Genomic DNA, 24,852 nt, shown 5'->3' with positions numbered 1-24,852 from the left:
ATATAAAATACATACCATGTTTTAAAAAACAAAAAAAAGTAAAATCCTTGTATAACCAGACAATAATAAACACTTAAAGTGTCATTATGTTTTCTTACTGTAAACATTTAAGAGTGCACAACGTTGTGAACGCTGGACAGTGGAGGTTAAAATCTTGTGTTTCTGTTCTGGGGTTTTTTTTTCCCCAGTGAAATGATGATATTAAAAGAAAACAGTTGTTTTTCATGTTTCATGAGCCAGCTTTGATATTAGCGGGGAGGTAACTCACTGGCTTCTTGCCTCCGCAGGTCAACTGATCAGTACTAACTAAGTTAAAGACACATTTGTCTGCTCTCTGGCAGTTGACACCAAAGGTCACCAAATGCACTGTCCACAGGTCCACGACTTCATCAACAGCCCCGTGGTCACGGCACACTCCGCAGCTCAGGCGGGGTCAGTGGTTCATCTCACCTCTGACCTGGCCGGCCCTCTTTGTCGTCATTACATAATGAGATGTTTCCCTGCACACTGATCAATCTGCTTCTGTTAGCAGGACCGCAGAGAGTTGAACGTAAAATGCCTTTATGAGGTTGTCCAGCCTTTAAACTCCATCTGAGGAGGTCTGTGTAAAAGAGCCTAGTGAAAAGGTATACAGGCTTGTAAATGCTAAACAATAGCAGAGCTACATGATGGGTGAGAGATTCAAACCCTCATTTCTGTTGGATTTTTTTTTTTTTTTTTGCAGTTGCCACTATTTTGCTGATTTCAATTGCAGATGTGAATATTAATAATTTATTTATATAGATGACAGTGACAGAAGATTATAAATAATATCAGACAAAGTGAATTTGAAAGGAATATGAAAATCTAAATAGATGTTATAAGGAATTTAAAAACAAAAAAAACTTCTTGTTCTGTCAAACTCTTTACTTCATGATCACAGACAGAGCCGGAGAATCCAAATCATGAGTGAGGGATTGAGTCCCTCGGGAGTCGTGGGATCAGTGAGCCAGACGCTGTTTTTATGGGACCTCAAATTCATGAACACAGGGAGGTGAGACAGCGCTGTCTGAGACTGAGCCAGCCAATTATACTCTGACTAGACACATCACGCTTACATGCCTGCCATACATGTGGAAATCATCTGCTTTTGAAACCACTCAGAGTGATGTCCTCCTCATGTATACAGGCGCCCAGTCTGATTGAAACTTTTCATAATAAGGAGGATTTTTGTATTTAAATTGTGAAAGAAATAAGCAGAAATATAAAGTTTAGTCTAATCCACCCTTAAGCACGATATTGTGTTTCATTCTCATGCACTTTCTCCAACACAAAGTTGACTGGATGTTGGAATAATAATAATAACTATGGAGAAAAATGTGACAAGTCCAGTATTTTTTCATCAAAAATGTCCAAAGTATTGTAAAGTTGCAGAAAGACTGAAAAATGTAAGCAAAGTCACCACGATGATACAAAAATATAGAACAGAATAAAGGCTTAAATAAATGGACAGGCTGTGTGCTTCAGATTAACATAAATGTGAACATGAAACTTTTGTTTTAGTGAATCTGAACTCTTTGACATGCCACTGACTGCCTTTGAGTGTTGAGCTGTGAGAGATGAACCACTTCCTGCTCTTCTCACATCTCTGTTATGCCATCAAAATGTCCGTACCAAAATTCTTTCTTTCTTATTTTGAAACCAAAATGTTCCTCAGATTTTGTTTCTGTAGATTACAAATTAAAAATATTTAATCATTCTATTCTGACTGTCCCAAAAAATTTAAGTTATCTTGGAGGTGAAAGAAAAAGCACCAAACTTTAACATATTGAAGTACTTAAAACAAAAAGTATATGAAAAGTACTTAAAGTGTAGGCTACTGTTTGCAAAAATGCAAAGACATATAACATAAATTGTAACTGAAACAGCATAAAAATATAATGCATCTACAGCAAAACTGATGCTTTTATTTGTCTTTTTATTATGAGATATTTTTGTTACATTTTCTTTCTTGTTCAAGGGTATCAAAGGAAGTGTGCACTGAGCTTCAAAACCATTTACTATTATTTCCTTAATATTTGTGCTGATCAGTCTGTGATCAAATGTACAACGTAAATAAATTTTTCCTTTCTTTTGAATTTGTGAATTTCAGTTGATGCTATTTTTTGACTGCCTGAACTGCCACTTAAAGCAACCTAATAAAACTCATCAGCTGTTAGGCTTTGGAGATTCTGATTAGTCATTTCGTGTCTGTTTCTGTCCATTTGGGCCCACTGAGATCAGTGAGCCTTTTACACAAAAGGTTTCACAGCAGAAAATTGGTGTTTACAAAATTTAGTAAATCACACTGAGATATATATAAAAAAAGATTTAAAAACAGACGCTGTGATTCTTAGTTATTTAAAGGACGTTGCATTTTTATGCATTTTATTTAAGAATATTTTTGAGATTTCGAGCTTGTCTTTTTTTTTCTTTTCTTTGCTGTTGTTTATTTATTAATGACTTTCTTTTTTGTTTTGGGCAAAAGTAAAAACACATCAGAAGCCTCTTTGGAGCGCCGTTTGTTTCAGAGTGTAGCTGACAGCCACACAGTGGGCCTATCTGTCTATCTGCTGCTGCATTTGAATACAAGGTGACGAACTCTCCCACGGCGGGCAGTGCGCGCCTTTTTGGAATTAGCCACGCGGCACGCCTCGCATAGTAATGGTGGCTCGCGCTTTGAGCTTGAACTTGACCGTAGGAATGTGGCTCGTGGGAACGCAAGCTCGAGGGTGCCCTCCTCTATTCATGGCGCACAGGTCGGTGTCAGCACTGATTATCATAAAACCCAGCCTGCTTCAAATTAAGGCACGAGGGCGCAGGCTCGCGGTCCCTCTTTCACTCCAGGCAGAGGAGGAATTAACAGGTCTCTGCAGGAGCCTGCTGCGGTAAGAACTTCATTACTCACTTTATACACACATTTACACAGCCTGTGCTAAGCCTTTACGTCCACGGCTCTCCGGTGTTAATGAAAACTGCAACAGAGTCCGGGTGCATTTTCACTGTGAGGAGTTTTAACACTTTTTAAAGCTGAACTTAAACTGTTATAAATTGCCCATATTTCCGCTACTTGCGGACTCTGAGCAAAACATGCAACTTTTTAGGACCCTGTGAAGGTATGACTGTGTCTCAGCTTTGCCTATAAGTTATTAATAGTTTGCATCTGTTTGTAAGAATAAACAAATATGACACTTTTTGTCTTCTAATAGCTCTTTTTTTAAAATCGCATTAACGACCTCTAATGTATTAATTGTCTCTTGCATATACGCATCATAAAGGTCTGTGTAGTTAGTTAACACGCACTAAGTATTAAAAGTAATTTCTTCTTGGCTGGTGCATTTACAGTACAGCTGACCATACACAATTATCTCATATTTAAAGGCTTTTTAATGTATTACTCCATGTTGTCATTTCACAGAAAATAACGAAATAGATTATATTTTTTTCTATTGCTTTAAATTACATTTCATTGTAAGTTTGGGCTCTGTTTAAAAATTTATTTCAAATCATTTATTTGACTTAACCTCAAAATGCACTAAATTAGCATTGCATTTTGCTGTTCTACAGCCCACTCCAAAATAAATGCAAATACAAACAGGACATTATAAAATAAAAAGAAAAAAGGGGGGGAAAAAGGAATTAAAATGTATTTATTTATTTTCTCAACCAGGTTTGTCTGTTAAGTTCAAATCTGAAATCTTCCTCTACAGGCCACATTTGATCCTGATGCTGCATCACTGAGTTGAGCCTTTGATGGGTTGTTGGTTCAGTCTAGTATGAGGCCTGTGAGCTATAACATGCAACATTAACACTGATACAGCTCACAGACACAGAAGAGATACAAACCAAAACAACATAAAGAAATGAAACTTTTATATATTTATGCCAGCAGTCATCGCTGTTTGACTTCTGAATTCAGAAGGCAACAGAGTAAAAAAACATCTAATTCACAGACATAGTATTGAGACAGCTGACATGGTGCCTATTATTTGCTTAATTAAATTCATGTGTTAAGATCATATTTTAACATTATGGTTTAAAATGAATCCTGTGCTGATCTCACAAAATGAAACAAATAAATACGTTCTCTCTGCTTAACTTCTGTCTAAGAGACAAAGCTATGGTCATAACATACATAACAAAATCAAAATGATTTTATCCTTTATGGATCAGCTATGAATAATTTCACAAATATGTATAAAACTTTGAGTTTTCTGAAGATCAGGGCAGGATTTTGGTCTAAACAAACATGGAAAAATACCCCCACGCGTTCTCTGACACTCTTTAATTCTGTTTCCCTGCACAGCAAACTTAATGAAACAGATTATCATTCAAGGTATCGGTCAGACCCATTATCAGACATTAAGTGTATAATAAGGTGTGATAGCAAAACAAAAACAGGACACATGCACAGTGGCCACAAACCAGAAACACATGCAACCAAATCTAAACGTGTATTTGAGCACATCGAAACAATTTGAATTCACACAATTAAACATGAAATTATTTTAATTATTCAGACATTTTTTATTAATTTATCAGCTAAGCGACCAAAATAGTGTTTTATTATTATTATTATTACTACACACTGAAACACATTTTACAGGTGTTGTGTTAAATTAGCTTTACATGTTTTTTTCATTGCATAATCTCAAAATATGACATAAAGTAAAAATGTCACACATGCTGGCACTAATCGCCCAACATTTAGTGACAAAATCCATGATTACCTTTAAGAAGGTTAATAAATGCCAACATGAACTTCAGTGATGATGACTTCAAGAGTCAGGAAAAAACTACTGAAGCAGCTTCAGTTTGAAATCGTTCACATCATCTAATTCAGACACACACTGGATTCTGTAAATAATCACATAAATAATAAATATGAAATTACAACTTTGTAGCTGTCATCATACTTAGTCTATAACTGTATGACTATTAACAAAGAAAAAAGATATAATAATAATAATAATAATAATAATAATAATAATAATAATAATAATAATAATAATAATAATAATAATAATAACATATACAAAATAAATTAACATTTACAGTATGGGACACTTTTACCCTTTTAACACTGACAAGTCATTTTTCACTTTCATGTTCATCAGGTTTGCTGGTCTAAGAAAGTAAAAATGAAGATTATTATTCATTGTTTAGTGCCACTGACTGAAAATTTATCTAGTAAAATTAGTTAAATTAATTCTTGTAAATGAAGTTTACAAAGAAACATTATACAAAGACAGTTTTTATTTGTAGCTTTTATTTCCTACAAACATTGTTTTCATAACTTTAAAAAATCAGTAATCTTCTACAATTTAAATTAAACGCTTTTAAATTAAAAATTTAGATTTTTAGCCACCTAATTCAATATTTATTGTTTTCATCTTAATATATAGATTCTGTCCTCAGCAGAAAAGAACAGGCTTTAAGTTTCCCTTTCTTTCTTTCTTTGTATGTCTAAACAGACACACATAGACATTCTTTACACATTAAATAAATATTCTCATAAAACCAAACAAAAGTGATTCGTGTGCTGTAAACACCTTTTTACGAGGCGGTCGCCTCGCTTCTCACCAAAGTGTGTCGCTGTTTCGTCCCGTAGTGTTTTCATTTTCCCTTCATGCTTCTTTACTGTACACGTGTGCCTTCTAAAAGCGAGCCTGCAGCACGTCGTTCGGTTTTTAAGATCGAGATAGTTAAAATTCACAAGCCACAATCTGTTAGTCCTGGTGAGCAGCAGCCAATAAAAATTCCTTCCTCCAAAGTAGATGACATTCGTGTGTGTCGTAGCTCGATCATAAATAGGCTGTAAACACCTAAATACCCAGAATGCATTTTTGTAAAGCTTAAATATATCAAACAGTGCTTGGGGTTGTTTTTTCTGCAGTAACCTTAGCACTGGATGCAATCTGTTTCAGTCACTTAGCAGTAAAAGAAGGCAACAATAATCTGATGTTTCCAGGTCTTGCATAACCTTCCACACTTTTACTGTGTCGTTTTGTGCATGTGATGGAGAAAGTGAAGAAAGCGAATGATCTTGAAAAACAGAGCTTATGCTCATCCCAATCTTAAGAGTGGAGTCTCCTTTTCAGGCGTATACAGTCACAGCATTAGGTAGAAACACACAATTAGGCTTCTGTAAAATAAATAATAAAATAAATAAAATAAAAAGCTTTTGAAAGAAGTATCTCACGTCTTATAAACGTTTTATAAAGGAACATGTGTTCAGCCGTTAAACTGGTGGTTATTTATCCACACTGACCTGTACCTATGTTTTCCATCACCCTCTCTATTCCTAGCATCATGATCACCATCACATTTTTTATTATAATTAATTTCAGGATATGATCCTGATTTCTATTCCAAGATAAAGCCACAGCAGTAACATTATTTGGCGCGGTTTTATTTTCTCGTTTATTCACTACCAAAAAATATCATTGGGGCCTGTTTGACTAATTTGATAGGCTCTGAGCCGGCTGTATTCCCTCCTCCTCCTCTTCCTCATCATCACCCTCCCTCCTTTCGCCTCTCTCGCTGTCTGCAGCCGCAGCTCTCGCACTCGTGTCTGACCCGCTTTATCCGGTAAGTGAGGTTTTTTTTTTTTTCTGCATAATATGCTAGGAAGTCATTCGTTAACGTAGCAGGTAAAAGAAATATAAGCTTTGTAGGAGGAGAGCATTCTGCAATTACAGAAAGTGAGGTTTATATATATTTATATATAGATACATGTGTGTATCTAAATCTGGAGCTTAGTTTATTTGGATCAAGAGTAGAAAGAAGAGGAAAGCATTTCTTACTGAATTATTGTTCAGAGGTTTTTTGTTTTTTTCTTTAAATCCGGACGATCTGTGTGGATGTAAATTTTGGTTTGTTCTCAGGTGATTTGTAAGTGGCGTTTATTATTTTGACAGTGATGCAGGTGCAACATGGGGAACGTTAATTTGTGTTTGATTGGAAATGTCTTTAATGCCTTTACCTTGTCCTCTCTAATATATTGCTTTCACTTCTATAAGAAAATTACGCGCGCGCGTGTGTGTGTGTGTGTGTGTGTTACCAGATATTATTTGATTTTAGCAAAGCACCAAGTTAACTATCACTCTAATTTTTATTTTCAGTTTTTGTGCTTTTTTCCATCTAAAATTTGCTTTTGATTAATTAAACAAATTTAGCAGCACACACATGGAAAACCTATGATTAAAATTTTATATTAGCATCAGCAGGCTTATATAGTAAAATAATAATAGTATGATAATGCATAATAAGGCCTCCAGATCGCCAAATATTTACTGTAAATGAATCTTTAAAGATTGGTCATTTTGTTCCCACCATGCTGGAAAGACTGTCAGCTCGCTTGCTTTAAAGTTGATGCAAACTCCGGAATACTTAATGAGGGTCTCCGCTGCCATGTGCTCATGTAAGAAGTATTCATGTGGTAGTAGAGAATGAGGAGGAGGTTGGGGAGGAGGTGGAGGCCCCAGGCAGCGCTGCAGTGCAGAGTTCAGCAGGGAGATATTGTTGTGAGCCTGGGAAAGTGTAGCGGGGCTGACGCCAGACTCTGTTGTGTGGGGTTGGGGGGGACTTGGAGGATCCCAGACCTGATTGTCATGTAAATTTCTCTCCGGCGCGTTGTTGAACTTGATGTTGACTTCTCTCTCTCTCTCTCTCTCTCTCTCTCTCTCTCTCTCTCTCTCTCTCTCTCTCTCTCTCTCTCTCTCTCTCGCTCTCTCTCTCTCTTTTGGAGATGGGGGTGCCGGGGGAGTGGGGGCAAATTTTCCTTGTCACTTGTTTGTGGGAAAATCTTTCCAACCACACACTCACGCGCGCACATACACACGCACACACACCTTTCAAGATATTGTTCAGAGCAGGAATTAATATCACTGTGGGTGACATGTTGAACATCAAACTACAGCGCAAAAAAAAATGTTTCATTGTTTTGAATAACATTTAAAATCTTTTGGTAACTTTTAAAGTAGATGCTTCAACATACAATGATTTTTTTTGTGTGGTTAAAATCATTTTTGCATAAACTGTAGAACAGAAGCAGTTCACATTAAGTCTTAAATATTATTATATATTTCCAATATTTTTAAAAATAGTTTTGATATTGGTGATTGTGGGTGTGATGCTTTACAGCACTCGTGTTATCTCATATTTTTCATTTATGGGTGAAAGAAATAGAGGCTATATTACTGTATTTTGCAAGCAAATGCAATATTGGGAAACACGTGTCCTCCAGGACTTGGTCACGCATGCTCAGGTGCAATGATGACCATGCAATGAAAACGAAAACCTAATGCTAATGTTGCAAGAATATGTTTAAATGTGGCATACATACAGGTTTTCTCGGGGGTGGGGTACAAACCGTGCCAATGTGCTATGTGGTGCACAAGCTCAGTTACATAGTGACAGAGGCTACGATTAGATCTATTTATATATGATGCAGAGTAGAATAGGATTCATACAGTAAAGTCCGACCTGTGCTGCAGCCTGACAGGAGAGCTGCACCTCCGTGATACTAACAGATTGCCCATGCGCAATAATCAGATAGGCCTATGTAACTGCTATCTGATGCCAGCTTCGTTTGAAAACCTGGACTGTAGCTCGGTGCTCTTTTATTGGTTTACACAAACACGTACACACACTCCCACACACACATACACGTGCTGCCCTGTATCCATGACTTCAGAGGACATTACAGTGACTTGCATTAACTTTTAACTAGCCATACCTACTACGTGCATAACCCTATAGCTCCCACTTTAACCTTAAAACACGCGTTCACCTTATAATTTAAAGATTTACGTTATGGGGACTTGAATTTTGTCCCCATAAGAACGACAAATCTTCCTGATGTGTAAACAGATTTAGGTCCCCACAACACAAGCAATACCTTGGATACACACACACACACACACACACACACACGCACACACACACACACACAGATTCCAGCACCTTTTTAAATATCCTTTCAAACTTTGGGAGATATTGCAAGTTGCTATCCGGGTCTTGTCTCTGCTATTGGCTTCTTCTATCAAAGGGCGTGATTCTTATCGTGCTCGCTATCTCATCTCCATTGCTCACGTATCACTCACATCATAATATCGCACTCGATAAGACTGCATACGGCCTGAATACTCTCAGGATTTAGCTAGGCGTGGGCCTTTTTTGCAGCCAGGACAAGAAGCCCCGAATTCCTGTGCTCGGTGCCTGAACAGCGAGCTTTTACAGCATTGAAATTAAAAAGAGACGCTATTGCAACATTTCCTTACCTTTGTGGAGCCTCCGGATACTGGGGACGCTCTCACAAGGGACTAGTCTCTGTTTAAATCCTCTAACATGTTACTGTTGACGGAATTTTCACAATAATGCAATAAAAACGTATACAACCACAATCTCGTCACAGGATACAGCAGACTGTAAGGCAGCTAATTGGGCTTATTTCTTAATTATTCCCATAGAATAAAACGCATCACATGTGTAGTGTGTTATTTAATGTGCACAGCAGAGGAAATCTAACTGGACAGACTATTAGCGTTTGGGCTAACACCTTACATTTCACTAGCTGCCTTTCCCTAATATCAAATTCTTTACAGTTGTGCTTTTGCGTTTAATCTTTTGCTTCTGGATGACTTGATCTGTAGCCTATCAAACGACTGACAGTTTAGCTGACCCCTATCTTTAAGCCTTCCAGAACACTCTTAAGGAGTAAATGAATTTAAAGAAGTTTGTGCTCCGATTACGCTCCCTGAACAGGATTATAAAACTCCAAAAGAAAAAAAAGAAAAAGGAAAAATAGTTCTATACTTGTGTGTGTGTGTGTGTGTGTGTGTGTGTGTGTGTGTGTGTGTGTGTGTGTGTGTGTGTGTGTGTGTGTGTGTGTGTGTGCAGATTAAATAATGAATACGGGGAAGTTTTAAAAATCTATAATTGATTTCTCAAAAATACAGCCTGTGAAAGGTCAGGTTTGACCCATGCAGCTCCATCTGCATCTTGCTCTTAGAAATAATTGATGCACTCGTCTCTCTATTTTACGCCCTGGATAATGAGGATAATTGGAGGAATCAGCTCCTGATTGACACGCACCTGCATTCATTTCTAATTTGGCTTTAATAATTTCGGATTCGCGCCTCTCTCTCTCTCTCTCTCTCTCTCTCTCTCTCACTCTCTCTCGCTCTCTCTCTCGCTCTCTCTCTCTCTCCGAGGCGGAGTTTATCCCCTCTGCACACCGTGGGCTCTCCGCACTTGTCAGTCGCAGCCTGCACGTGTTTGGGAGAGGACATCGTGCTGGTCCTTTACAAATCCACAAAGAGAGGGAGAGAAAGAGGGTAGACACTTTGTAGCCTTAATTCTTTAATTTTTCTGCCCTATTTCCTCTCGGATGCGATCAACCTGGACGCAGAAGTGAAGGAAAATCCAAGGTGGAATTTGAAATATTTGGAGGATATTGACTAGTGGAGTTAGCCTGATGTGCAAGTAAGTGGGATGCTGGCTTTGTGCATGATGTAAGTGATTATAACTTAGAGAGGTGTTCTGTGTGTGTGTGTGTGTGTGTGTGTGTGTGTGTGTGTGTGTGTGTGTGTGTGTGTGTGTGTGTGTGGGTGTGTGTGTGTGTGTGTGTGTTTAACTTGCTTCCGTATACCTTCATCCATACTGATCCTGGTACTGTGAAGTGTGTTTGCAAAAATGTAATCTGAAGCTGTGGCACTACAACAGGCACGAGTGAAGGCCGTTTAATGGCCACTTTGTGTATTAGATTTTATGCTAAAGGGCCCACACGTCTGACAGTGGCAGGACAGTGTGCACAAAAAGGAGCCCAAACTCCTAAAAAATATTGCTTGGTAATAACCAGTGTCCATCTTACTGCTACGTGGACATAAGATGCTGTGTACAACAAAACGCTGGCTGAGGATCTAACTTGCGGTCATAGTTTTAGGAACTGTATAAGGCATAGTTAAGGTTAAGGACCTATTAGGCCTATAACCTGCTGGGCTATGTCAGTCAAAATGTGTGTGTGTGTGTGTGTGTGTGTGTGTGTGTGTGTGTGTGTGTGTGTGTGTGTGTGTGTGTGTGTGTGTGTGTGTGTGTGTGCGCGTGTGTGTGTGTGTGTGTGTGTTAAAGTCGTCACGGAAGCCAGTTCAACCAGAGTGTTTTAGCTGGATCTCACCTCTACACCCTGATAAATAAATATAGAAATATTTTCTACTATGTTGAACATCTTCCTTCCTCTCTCTCCCCCTCTCTCTCACTCAGAGTGTGAGTGTGTGTGAGGGGCTCTCAGTGCAATGAGACCACAGGCAGGCTCTCTCTCTATCCCCCTCTGTCTCTCTCTCTTTCTATCCTCTGTTTTCTCTTTCTGTGTACCGGAGAGGCGGCCCCTTTAAGAGACGATGGGTTAGTTTGTGTCTTTGGTTATCTAGCTGTATGAGTTTTAATTTCATAAAGCTAGAGAACCGAAAGTACGAACTGACGCCGAGCACTTCGGAGCCTTGGGGTCCTCCCGCTCGGCATGGAGGAGGAGGAGGAGGAGACGATGCCGGGGCGGGCAACAGCGGGAGGAAGCGGGAGGGACGGAGGCTGAGGGGATGCTGACCGCCGCGGCTACCGCCGCTGAGGAGGAGTGGTGGAAGGGGCGGGTGGTCCGCTCAGCCTGAAAACAGCACCTGCGTGATTGTAGCTGTGGTAGCCCACCTCTTGTATAGAGGTGTTGGCTCGCTCAAAGGAGCTTCTCGCGTGTCCGCCAGGGCGTGAATGTTGCTTCCCTTTTGGGGGGCTCGTGGTCTGGGCATCGCGGTGATGCAGGGCCCCATTGGGTATCAATAAATCAGCGTTTTCTATAACTTTGGGACACGAGAGAGAGGCGCATGTGGAGAAATGGTGCTAAAAATCCACATTGCATGCTATTGTGTAGTTGTCACAACTGTGTGGGTGTTAAAACAGTAATATCTTGAGGGGTGAGACAGAAATAGTTAAAGGCTTCATATGATTGGTCAATCCAGGACTCACGTGATGGTGTTGGCAGCACCAGCAGCATCAGATCGCTTTCTAAGATCTCACATGTTAGTTATGGCGATTTGTTGTGGGCCTGGAAGTTGCTGTAGCCTGCATTTAAAGCCATAATTACACAGTGTGAATTTATCTTGCAGAGTAGCATCCTGCAGACTCTCAGACTCCTCCAGGAAAGTGTATTTCCTGTATGAGCGGTGTAGTCTAAGTGATGTCCCCTGGCTGTAATTAACTTGACATTAGGAGTGTGATGTATAATTGGATGTACATGGGCATCACTCCCGTGTGCAAGATGAAGTGGAGTACTGAGAGAAAATACTGGACTGAACTGCTGTGTGCTACCTGCTATCAGTGTTTTTCCATCACATAACTGTAGGTTGTTTGGTTCTTTGCTACCCAACCAGAATCTGCAGGTGCAACACATCAACATCACGCTGCATCAGTCATTTAGAGTAAAAGAGACCAGGCTGTACCTGGGCCTCTTCAGCCTATTTTGAACACGCTTTCGAGCCGAATCCGAGTTAGACAAGGCAGACATGTTTAAATTTGTGTTCCGCTGGGTGGATTATTTTTGTGTTCGCCTGCTAGATAGAAACTAAATAGGACATCGGCTCAGAGTTTGATCTATTCTTAGAGCAGAATCAGCGAGCCTTAGAGATGACTGAACATCCCTGAAGTCCCTGCATGCTCTATTTAGACCATGACTGACAATATTTGATGTGCGCCGTTAAACAAGAGAGCTCAGATGGTGTGTGTATGTGTCTGTGTTTGTGCATCTGTGTTTTTGATGTTTGCCAGGTTGAGCCAGTACACATGATTTGACCTCCATGTCCTCCATCTAGAATTTATGCAAAAAAGGATTAATATATCTGGGGATTATGTCATCTAAATCTTTCCATGATGTTCTTTAAAATCTCAAACCTACTCTGTTTTTATTTTATGTGCAATCTTTTTTATGTCTCATTTTGCATTTCAGTAGCTTAGCAACTGTGATGCAGCCCAGATAAAACATCATGCATAGCATCGCTTTGTGATATAGTTTCTTCACTAGAAATACTTTGTGCAGCTTGTCCATGACATCTTACATTTATAATTTACAGTAAGCGCAACACAAAATAGGTTTAAGCTCACATCAAGGCCAAATAATGTATAGCGGAAAATACATGACAGTAAATGAGTTTTGGAGACTGCTCTTAGCTGTATGGCTGACAAACACAATGCATTCCTTTCCTCTCCTGTCTTGTGTTTTCATCCACTGCCGCTAAATCATTGCTAACCGATTCTCTTTTCTTTGATCTTTGAAGGAAAATGCGGGGAATTTCAGCCCTTTATTTATCACCTCACAATGAAGTCAAACTGCCACCAGACAAGATGAGGAGCTGCAATCAGCCTGCAGGTGAATATACAAAATAGGAAGACATGCATGATGAACGCTGAAGTTGTTTGCTTCCAAATCAGCAGCAACCCATCATGGTGTTGCCAAGTGCAGAAGCAAGCACGCATCTTTTGTCTCGTGTAGTTTGGGTAGCTTTAACAGTAAATCCAAGAGGTTGAACCTGAAGATGCTGGAGGCTTGCAGATAGTTTTGTATCTAGAATAATCAGCCGGTGATGGAGCTTTGCTGGCGGTTGATTGTTGTCCACATTTTGTTGAGCTGTGTGACCACAGTTGGTTGTGTGTGGGTGTGAAAAAGCCAGAAAGAGGCACAGACTAAGCTTAAATTTTGAAATATTGGAAGGGTTTCTTTTTTTATTATTATTATTTGGCATCAAATGGGATTTTCTTAAGTGTGTAGCTCTGCTGTAATTCTTATAATCCTTTTCAAACCAAAAGGGGCATTAGGAGAGACATTTACTGCCATTTTTATTTTGTGTAAATGTCAGTTTTATACCATTCACGTATATGCAGGAATATGCATACAGTTTGTAACAGCAGTAGACTGTGGCCTGCAGCTACGAGGGAGTGTAAATGGCCAGATCTGAGCGAGGGAAGTAGGACCTCCATGTTGAATTCCATCATTTCTTTTCTGCTTTGAAGTATTAACATTTTTTGCGTCGTATATCACCCCCCCCCCCCCCCCCCCCCCCCATCATTCTCACACTTACACACACACACACTTACACTACTCTCTTTTTCATTCTCATACATTCAGCGTTTTATCCCTTTAAACACTATGATCCTATTTGTCAGGTGGAGTGTGTGGTAGGTGCAGGGGAGGTTGCCGTGTAATCTTTGCTGCGGTTCTTTATCCCGTTAGGAGAGCGGAGGCGTAGGGCTCACCCAAGGTTTGGACCTGCTCATGTGGAAAGAGTGTTTGGGTGGCTCTGTCCTTTTTGCTCCTAATGCCTTGACGAGCCACCCTCCCCTTATCCAAAAAGTCTCTGATCGCTATGAGCAGAGTATTGATTAGCATAAAGGTATAGCATATGCATAATTCAGTAACGGCAGCATTGAGTAAAAACTGTGGAGGGACTCCTGAGGTTAGAGATTTTTTTTTTTAATTATCATTTTAAGTTTGCTATGAAAAAAAAAAAAAAAAACTCAGCCCACTTGATATAATTGCAGTTACTGGAGCAAGATGGAAACAGAAACATTCCTGGCTTTAAGGTTGTCAGAACGTTCCTTCCAATTCCCCCTTAAATAGTGGAGAATAAGGAATTAAACGCTAAGTACATATTGTTAGCAAGGTCAAATCTGCATGGTTCCACAACCTTGAAGCTCAATAGAAAGCTCAGTTATTCAAATTTAGGATGGAGTTCTTTGAGTCGCCCAGATTTTCCCAAGCTTTACATTAGCATATGCAAGGACCGGCCTGTGCTGCTGTTTTCTAAAGTGGATGTAAATTATAACCTCAGTATTATACAGGCTGATAGGAGATAAATCTCTGCAGTAATGCATTGCAGTGAATGGTGAATGGGGGTGGGGGGTTATTGTACAGGGTCTGAAGTGTGTGTGTGTGTGTGTGTGTGTGTGTGTGTGTGTGTGTGTGTGTGTGTGTGTGTGTGTGTGTGTGTGTGTGTGTAGTACTGTACAATAGCCCGTGGCAGATGGAACACAGACAAGCACTTGCTAATAGTCATGCTAAACTCTCCTTTCACCGGCTTTAGTTTCTCCAGATTTTTCCATAATTTCTGAGACAAGTTAGAAATTTTAAAAGTCACATGCAAAAAAAAAAAAAAAAATTGCACTGTTTCAATATTGGTGAAAGCGTTTTGAAAGTGTGCGCACATCCTTTTAAAACAAATATTAACACAGGGAGATTACTAAGTCGAAATTTGCACTTGTGCGGTCCAAAAGGCTGAGAGGCTTCAGGCCTCGCGAGCAGAGTGGAGATCTCTTTGGAATCCCTATGCAAACTAGGGATTGAATAATGAGATGTATTTATGAAGGGCTGGGAAGGGGGTCCTGCTTTTGAAAGCCAGTAGGCTGGAGCCTGAATGGGATAGAAGGAGGAGAGGAGTTTGGGGGGGGGGGGGTCGTGAACAAGGGGGAATTCGGCTGTGTGTGAGTGTGTGTGTGTGTGTGTGTGTATGGAGGGGGTACAGGGGGCCCCCAGCAGTCCAGGCCTCGGCCAGGCAGCTGTGAAAAGGGGTCCCGTCTTTTTCCCACGCCCAGCAAGATGCGAAACACTGCCGCAGCTCGCTAGGGTCAAGTCCCATCGCTAATATATACACACATACATGCACATGCATGCACACACACATACAGCAGAGATCGTGTGTAAAAGTTGTGCAAATTAACAAGCTGTCTGGGAAGCTCTGTGACATGGGGACACCTGCTATTCTCCCAGAATGCGTTGCACTCCCATCAAGGGGCCACTGGGCCTTGATGAGAGAACAATTAGGTCATAACTTCAACTTGAACTTAAAATTCTCCCGAGCATTGAAAAGGGCTTGGATTTTTTTTTTTTTTCTGGATTTTTTTTTCTTTTGTGTGTGTGTGTGTGTGTGTGTGTGTGTGTGTGTGTGTGTGTGTGTGCGTGTGTTTTTTCTCCACACTTGGACACTGTGATCTTGTTTCCGTTTTCAAGTACTTTAATTCAAAAATGTTTAACAACACTAGCTTCTTTTTTATATCGTGATGGAGGCTCTGATTGAGCTTTTCTGAGCATTTCTGATATGTCCACTTACTCGGGGTGTGGAGACAAACTTGGCTTTGTGCTTGATCTGAGACCTTAACTGTCAACTTGGCATTGTCTGCACACACACACACACACACACACACACACATACAGAAACAGAGAGAGACAGAATGGTTCAGAGAAACTAAAGAAAAAATAAACACAAATGGGAAAAGTTTGCATGAAGATAAAGCAACTACTGAAGAATGCCTTGGAGCTGTGACTTCAATGTGACATTTTGTCCTCCCATAAATTCAAAATCGAATTATTTATTGAGCTTGAAGAAAATAGCATTTTTTATGGGACATCTTTTGCTCACCAGAAAAATACTAGTAGTTACAATCAGAAAAAGAAATTAAATTCACATTAATTCCAATGATCATCTGTGCCTCCTGGCCCCACATTTTGAATTCTATGTGTTCCAGTTAGTTTGATCATGAGTTCATGTTAAACAGTCTGTCTGTAAAGCTCTCTGAAATGTCGTCCATGACAGCAGCTGCTCTTTTACCACCTTCCCGATAAAGCCAGGGTCCCACCCATCCTTTCCTCTCTCTCTAGATACTGGCACACCAATCAAAATGGTGCAGCACTCACTTCCCTCCCCGCTCATCACCGTCGCTGCTTCTGAGCAGTGTCACACTAATTCGGTTCCCCCTGCTTGCAATAGCTCCTTGCTTTAATTCCACGCCACAAAAAACATGCCCGCTATCTCTGTGAATAAATTAGCAAGCATCCCCTCGCTCACTCCCTTTTCATCCCGGCTGTCCCTCCTTCTCTCGCACGTCCTCCCCTCCTCATTATCATGTTCCCTCCTATTCAGATGAGTTTCAAATAGAGAGGGGGACCCTTCTAATTAGCTCTGTAAAGATGCTTTGTGGTGGTCAGTGCGGCCACCAGTGTGTGCATTGAGAGAAGATGTGTGACAGCTAGTGTTAGCATTGAGAAAGTGTGTATGGGCCCTTAATGAGGTTTGTTAGCTGAGTGTGTATCCTGCTGTTTGAATACACCCTCAGTAGCCTTTGAAGGAAGGGAAGAGATGAAGAGAGCGAAGGAGACGAGAGAGAGAGAGAGAGAGAGAGAGAGAGAGAGAGAGAGGAGCCTGTCAGCCTGGCAGGTTGCAGGATGCAGATGATGCATTATGCCCGGCGTGGTTTCCATTTGAACAGCAAATGAGATGAGAATAATGTTGTATTTGCGTGTTGTTCGAGAAAACTGTGGAAATATGCGGGGTCATCATGCTCATCAGACGTTTGGAGGATTTCCTGTTTTTAGAATTTGCAGTGAAAAACACCCCTTATGGATGTGGGTTGGGGTTTTTTGCTGTTGTTGGGTTTTTCTTTATATAGGACAGTAAAGCAAGCGTAGAATCCAAAGCAAGCAAATGTTTCCTGAAAACTAATCTACTAGTTCAGCATGATCATAGCGCCAAGAAAGTCGCCTGTAAATAGTTACTGGATGAATGTGATGCAGGTGCAGAGAGGGACTGATTCAGGTCATTGTTTGCATAAAAGGGCAAGAAGACTGCAAGCTAGCTCCATAAAGAAGAGAGGGCACTATTGTTGCAGAATATTATTTTTGTCATAGAGTCAAAAAAAAAATGAAGGAAGGCTCAGCTGTTTAGTGTAAGGACAGTCAAGATAATGGTTAACTGGTGATCAACTATTAAAATATGTAATTAAAATACACACACACACACACACACACACACACACACACACACACACACACACACACACACACACATATATATGTAAAGGAAAAAGCAGGTGGTGGCTGTGGTGGCAGAGCTGGGGAGATTAGAAATGGCTGGAAACAGGCGAGAGCTGAAGGTGGAGGGTAGACGGCAGAGAGAGGAAAAAATAGGTTAGGAAATGAGGGATTGTATGGAGCCAAAGAGCCGACCTGCTGGGCCTGCCTGCTGCCTCAGAGATTGTAAACTGTCACTCAGGATGCAGACAGACAAGCAAGACAGACATCATTTGCCCATTTTACCCTCTAATACTGAAACTGTCATCCAAGCAGCCCCCCCTGCCCCTTCCTTCCTTTTTTCGTCCCTCCCTCCATTTGCAGTCATGTTTGTTTCTGTACATACAGCTAAATGAACTGCCCGGTCTTTTTCCCTCTGCCACAGTTCCTCCGATACTTTCTTTCCTCCGGTCTCTTTTCTGTTGATGAAATGAGTCAGCTCCCAGTATACTCTCCCCTCTCATTGTTGGATGGTTCGTTGCCTCTCCATAGGAGGTAGAGAGTGTTTGGGCTTTTTCCCCTGTTTTACCAGTTTAGCAGTGTAATCCTTTACACTGGCACAATGAGCTCTCACTCCAGCCATGGGATCCTATTAGGCTCCCAGAGAGACACAGGATCTCCATAAACATTTTCCAACTACCCCTGCACAAACCCCCCCACCCGTCACTACCTATACAGCCTGCTGGCCTTAAACACTGTCAAACTTATAGCTTCCTTTATACATTTTAAACAGAAACCTCCCCTTTGTTTTGCCAGAGGAGATTTTTACCTGTCTGGAAAAAGGAAGGCAGAATAAAAGCTTTTACACTTACATTACCAATTGCTTGTTAACGCTGTCAGCTTCACTCCCAAAACAGTCCTCCTTTACAACCGCGCCGAGCATATAACAAGCAACTCTGAACAAGCAAATGCTTGTTATACAGTCTTTGGAGGAACGCTAAAGATGTTTCAGAAATGCTGAAATCGTCGGACGATGTGATTCCTGCTCTGTGCGGCAAATATGATCCCATTAAAGTGCAGATAAACTCTGCTGTCCTTCATTTCATGCACATACTGTATGTCAAATTCAACTCCATATGTCACTGGAACGAACAAAAGTAGGTAAGAAATTTGGTATTTCAAATCCCAAAAGCAAAAAAAAAAAAAGAAAAAAAATTGGATAAAATTGGATGCAGTTAAAATGCACCTGCAACAGAATTCATACTGCTTTTATTATCAATTGGTAATGTTTATATAAAGAGGCTGATATGAAACAGGAAAACAGATATGGAAAAAAGGTCACCAGTCAAAAGCGGGATCATATGTAAAGTGAAATATAAATTTTACTCAGTAATGAGTGTTTTTTTAATAAGGAATGAACTGTCTGCTAGGTCAGTATGCATCAACAGAGCAGTGATTACACTAAAATACATGAATAATGGGGCAACACTATGACTGTGGTCGAACAGGTGACCCATGTGCCGAAAGGCTGCAGGGGTCTGGGTTCAGTTCCACCCTGGATCCTTCCCTGTTTGTCATTCCCCCTTCATGTCTCCTACTTTCCTGTCTATTCTTTTCTGCCCTGTCCAATAAAGGCTGATAAAGGCTCTGGCTTTCTTAAGTTTTATAGTTGGACCCTATATATTGGAACCCTTTGTGATCTTTTGAAAGTTGTTTTAGTTTTATTTAATCTCCGCTTGCTGTGTTTCTTTTAGTATGGCTCCACCTATTTCTTGAAAATGTCCACTTAAGAGCCCCAGCATACCAGTCTGTTTTGACTGGTATTGTATATTTGACAGAAACTTAAAAAATGCATCAATTCCATAATATATAATATAATACAGGGCAGCATGGTGGTGCAGTGGTTAGTACTGTTGCAGCAAGAAAGTCCTGGGTTCAAATCTTAACATCAGGCCGGGGCCTTTCTGTGTGGAGTTTGCATGTTCTCTACTGCGTGGGTTCTCTCCAGGTACTCCGGCTTCCTCCCACTCTCCAAAGACATGCAGTTAGTGGAGTTAGGTGATGGTGATTCTAAATTGTCCATAGGTGTAACTGGAAGTGTGATTGTCTTACTCTGTGTTAACCCTGCGACAGACTGGTGACCTGTCCAGGGTGTACCCTGCCTCTCGCCCTATGGCAGCTGGGATGGGCAGAGGAAAATATATAATATAATATAATATAATATAATATAATATAATATAATATAATATAATATAATATAATATATAGGGCTGGGACTTTAACGTGTTAATTTCGATTAATTAATTACGGGGAAATTAACGCGTTAAAAATTTTAACGCATTTTAATCGCACTTTGCACCGTGGAACGTTTCTCAGTGCACGAGTTCCCGGCATACAGATTATATCGACGCACAATGTCCAAATTAGGGGCCGAATCCTGCGAAGGACCCGGCCCACGTCTTTCGCAGCCCACGAACACCACAAAGGCCGGAAGTGAGCGGCTAGCCTTCATATCAGCTGCCGTCACCTCTGCGTAGCTCATGTCGCCTAGCAACCGTGAGTGTGAAGCACAGCTGTGTAAAGCAGCTGTTAAACGGAGAACGAACTTTTTCTCCTTTTTGTGGTTTAATTTTAAGTCTTTAATTCAAAATAAGCTGTTAAAACAAGCATAACACATTTCAACATCAAGGAATACAGCTGAGAGAATGATTAATTTCCAACTATATTAAATAAGACATTAATGTTGAATAAAACTATCCAGTTATGATGCTTAACTTTAATTTCAGGAGTTTGCTTATCACAGGAGCACTTCACCCTTCATTGGTCTGTGTAGTAGACTGGTGGGAAAATGAACAAAATTTGGAAGTTTAAGCTTATGTATATTGATTTATTCATCAACTAAACTTAAATTAATATTTCTCATGTCAAATATTGAAATGCGATTAATTTCGATTAATTAATTTCAAAGCTTGTAATTAATTCGATTATTTTTTTTAATCGAGTCCCACCCCTAATAATATAATATAATATAATATAATATAATATAATATAATATAATATAATATAATATAATATAATATAATATAATATAATATAATATGCAGACCTCCAAACACAGGTCTTGTGTGGTTCTCAGCCCTGGCTCCTTGACTGGCCCTCGGTCCTGATCTCCACTGGCTGTGTGTGGTTCTTTCAGTATGGCACCACCTATTTCTTGAAAATTTCCAAGAGCCCAAACATATATCTGACAGTAACTCAAAAAACTGCATAATTTACCTTTAAATGAAATACTATACAAACCTCATAACTACATAAGTGTGATCAGAGACAAATCTGCTTCTTTCCAGACTCTTCTTTGCAGGGATTAACTAACAAGTAGAGCATATGTTCTACATTTTAACCACTCAGAAGGAGGGGCTGCATCACACTATTATTTCTCCTCATTAATTATTCTACAAAGGAACTACAGAACCAGTCATCCTTAGTAAATTACACACTACAAAATATCAGTTAGTCCAAATATTTCTTTGTTGTCTGAATAGTTCTAATGTGGTGTTTTTAATTCATGCTTTGAAAGTTGCTTCATGGAGTTTTAATAATCTGTTATTAGTATTTACTTTTACACCACTGTAAATATGCGAAATAGCTTCTCGCTAATAAGCTCGAAAGCATGTGAGCGGGATAGAAATTAGATGAAACATCTGATGCTGCGTTTGTGACGTCTCCCTGCTTTGTTCCTCAAGTCCAAAGCTGTGGGTCATAGGAGCTCCTCTCTGCTTCTCTACCTCCTTCCTCATACACAGATATCCCTCAATCTCCTGTTTGTCTCTGTCCTCCTGCCCACCACAACCACAACCACCACCACCCAGCCCCCAACCTTCCTTCTCCTCCCATCTTGATAATGCAGCTCTTTTCTTTGTCACTGGGTGGAGGGCTGCCCTGAACCAACATTGTCCCCTATGCTGGCTCTAGTGGGGGGCCCTATTGTGTGTGAAGGAATGGCGAGTTAACACCCATGTCTGAACCCTCTCAATGGGAGCATTGTGTCTGAATCTTCCTCCGGCTCACTGGGCTACTCCCGTTGCTCCCTCTATTATATGATGAAAACATGCACATTACTGCAAATTCAAATTCACTAGCAAACTATCCCATAACTGACTAAAACTGTGTTAATCATTTTCCAGAAGAACACGCTGAGCTGAGTCTCTCTGAAATGGGTCTGATAGAAACCAGGGCCAGTGGGTGCAGGTTACTCGAGGAGGCTCCTGCAATTCTTTTTTTTTTTTTTTTTTTTAAAGAAAAGAACAAAGAAACACAAAGGATTATACCGTATTAGCATGATAGCAGGTTTTTATAATATTTCAGGATGTATTGTTAATAATTCCTCACAGTGAAGGTTAAATGTAATGATTTTATGTGAAACATTCATATTTCTGGATAACATTTTAAAAATGAACAGAAATTGATGCTTCTGTGTTTTCTACAGGATGTTGAGAATTTTTATTTGTTTCTGTGTAGCAGTGAGAGCCTTGGGGCAGGTTACAAAAGAGCAAGTTGGCGTTTTCTTCCCACGTATTTTTAATCAAAGTGTTAGTGTTTGCATTTGCATTTGCATTGAGCTCAGGGATGCTGAATGCCAAAGGTGAGATTTTGAAAAACACTCTCTATTTTCCCTTTTTCAGATGGAAACAAGGGTGGGTGGTTGGAAGGCTGGATAAAGGCTGCTAGATGACTGAACTCAGAGACCCGGTGCAGCTCATCATCATTGCCATGGGCTCTAGTCTTCTTCCTCTCCTCCTGTGGCTTGTACCTCCATCCAGGGGTCCAGCAGAGCCAGTGAAGCCCAGGCGGGGAGCTAGTGAGTGGGCTGGGAAGGATGGAGAAGGTCCCCAAAGGCTCAAATCACCTCTGGAGCTACCGGCATGCAGGAGAAATCAATATGAAACAGAGAACCTTCACAGCTCTGAGTGGGGTTTCCTGTGTTTTAAGTGTGTGGCCTACGGGCCTGCAGACCTCCAAAAGACAGGTCCTGTGTGGTTCTCTCAGCTGCAGCCCTGGCTCCTTGGACTGGACCTCAGTCCCGATCTCCACTGGCTGCGTGTGGTTCTGCTGAAGGGGATTTCTCCCCAAATAATACCCAATACCCAGAACGTTGAAAGACTGCCAAGAGGGATGTTCTTTCTCTTGCCTTTTTTTTTTTCCATCATAAGATTGGCATATCCCCCCCAACCTTCTACCTCAGGCTGATTTGGAAAAAAAAAAAAAAAAGCAGTTCAGGAGCTCTACTTTTGACTCATTCTCCATCCTCAACTCGCCCGTTCTTTATTCCCCAACTAGTTTTTACATTTGACAAAGAGACAGTATGATCTTTATTTTCTCCTCCACTCTCTTGGCTTGCTGTTACTATGGTGAGCTGTAGACACGTGTCTCTTCAAACCACAAATACTGGCACACAAAGTATGAGCTTCATTTCTTTTTTCTTTTTTTTTTTTTTTCTCCATGATGTCTATTATTCAATTTCAGACTGTTTTAAAAAAAAAAAAACCTGACTGAACAGCAAAGAGGGCTGGAGATCATAGAGCAGAGAGACCTTGTAGTGGAGATGGTAAAATGGCAAGTATCTCTCTTTAGCACTTCACATTTTCCACTCTATGAACTACTCTGAATGTGCTGTCATTACATCATACATTGCCTAAAATAGCCTGAGTCTGTTAGGGAGTGATGGTAACTCGACTGATTTAGGATTAGAGCAGTTTAAAAAAAAAAGGTGTTTCTTTAATTATAAGCTGCCACTCATGCTTTGAATGACTATTCTTGCTATATAATTCTTATCTACATCACAGAGCTCTCTGTGTGTGTATAAATGGACTGTATGCGCTTGGCCTTGAGTGTTTGAGCTGCGAGCAGCAGCAGCAGCAGCAGCAGTGTGCACCCACATCTCCCAAACTGCTGTCGTCGTCACAGTAATGCAGCGTGGTTGTTTCCATCCAGATGGGCACTGCTTCAGACAAAATGGCCGCCAGTCTTTCCCTCTGCCAAAAAATGGCGAGTGCATCCCTGTTGTCTGCCATCTGTGCGTCAGTTAGCTGTTGTCGAATGCAAATCGGGGCTAATTGCATTTGCATAACCTCCAAACATCGTGTCGTCGGCGTGTGCCAATAATTGATCCTACAAAGGAGGCGCAGCGGCGAGCAAGCAGGAGTGAAGTGATTTTTTAAAGCGTGTTCCATGCCGTTTGTTTTTCTCTCGAGGTGCGAGTATTCGCACCCAGAAATGTGTTTGATAGGTGTTCAGTGCATGCGAGATCAACTGTCTAGACATACTGTGCCATATGGCGCGTTTGCTTGCATGTGATTCCCTCGCATGCAAATGTGACACTGTACAAAAGATTAAGCTGGGGCTTTGTTTAATCAGATCGCGCTCTGTCACGCATGCACACTCGCAGTTTTTTTTGGTTTTTTTTTACACACAGACATACATAATGCACAGATGAAAGCATTAAGCAAACAGAGAGGCTCAGACACGCACACAGACTCTAATTAAGTAGGGATCCATAGGCCCAACAAACTCCAGACAGGCAGACCATAATAGTCTCATTTTCATGCACATGGGTGTCTGGTTACCATGGCACTGAGCAAATCATGGGGTGACTGATTTTGCTAGAAAAGAGCTGCACATGAAAAATATAAATAGGCCGTAGCACAAAAATTGCTGCCTGAAGACGGGCGGATTGTAGCTTTGAAGTATCATATGAAAACGAGAGACGACTCAGCTGCACCTATTTGAGACTTTGGAATTGCACCTCTTAAAAAATGAAAAACTACTGAACATGTTTGATCCCGTAAACCTGCATAATAGCATTCAGAGCAGTTTCACGTAGCCGCTCTGTGTAAATGAATATGTCACGTCTCTGTATTACAGTACAGCACTGCGTCATTGTGTAGTCGTATCTGATCCAGCAGGTCTTGTTTTCGGGGTTTTGGGGGGGGGGGGGGGGGGGGGGGGGGGGC

The 24,852-nt window shown here is 40.6% G+C and overlaps 1 long non-coding RNA gene across 1 annotated transcript; it reads left to right on the top strand.

Moving 5' to 3' along the window:
- The first annotated feature begins 2,835 nt into the window (after positions 1-2,835).
- LOC115796461 (uncharacterized) lies at positions 2,836-23,449 on the top strand. The gene is made up of 3 exons (XR_004021303.1): positions 2,836-2,906; positions 13,341-13,432; positions 22,525-23,449. It is a non-coding gene; the product is annotated as an uncharacterized LOC115796461 (long non-coding RNA).
- Positions 23,450-24,852: the final 1,403 nt, after the last annotated feature.

This window comes from Archocentrus centrarchus, chromosome 17 (assembly GCF_007364275.1).
Source record: "Archocentrus centrarchus isolate MPI-CPG fArcCen1 chromosome 17, fArcCen1, whole genome shotgun sequence".
NCBI classification, from domain to species: Eukaryota; Metazoa; Chordata; class Actinopteri; order Cichliformes; family Cichlidae; genus Archocentrus; species Archocentrus centrarchus.
The sequence above is the reverse complement of the archived record's forward strand: the minus strand, read 5'-3'. Positions and strand labels throughout refer to the sequence as shown.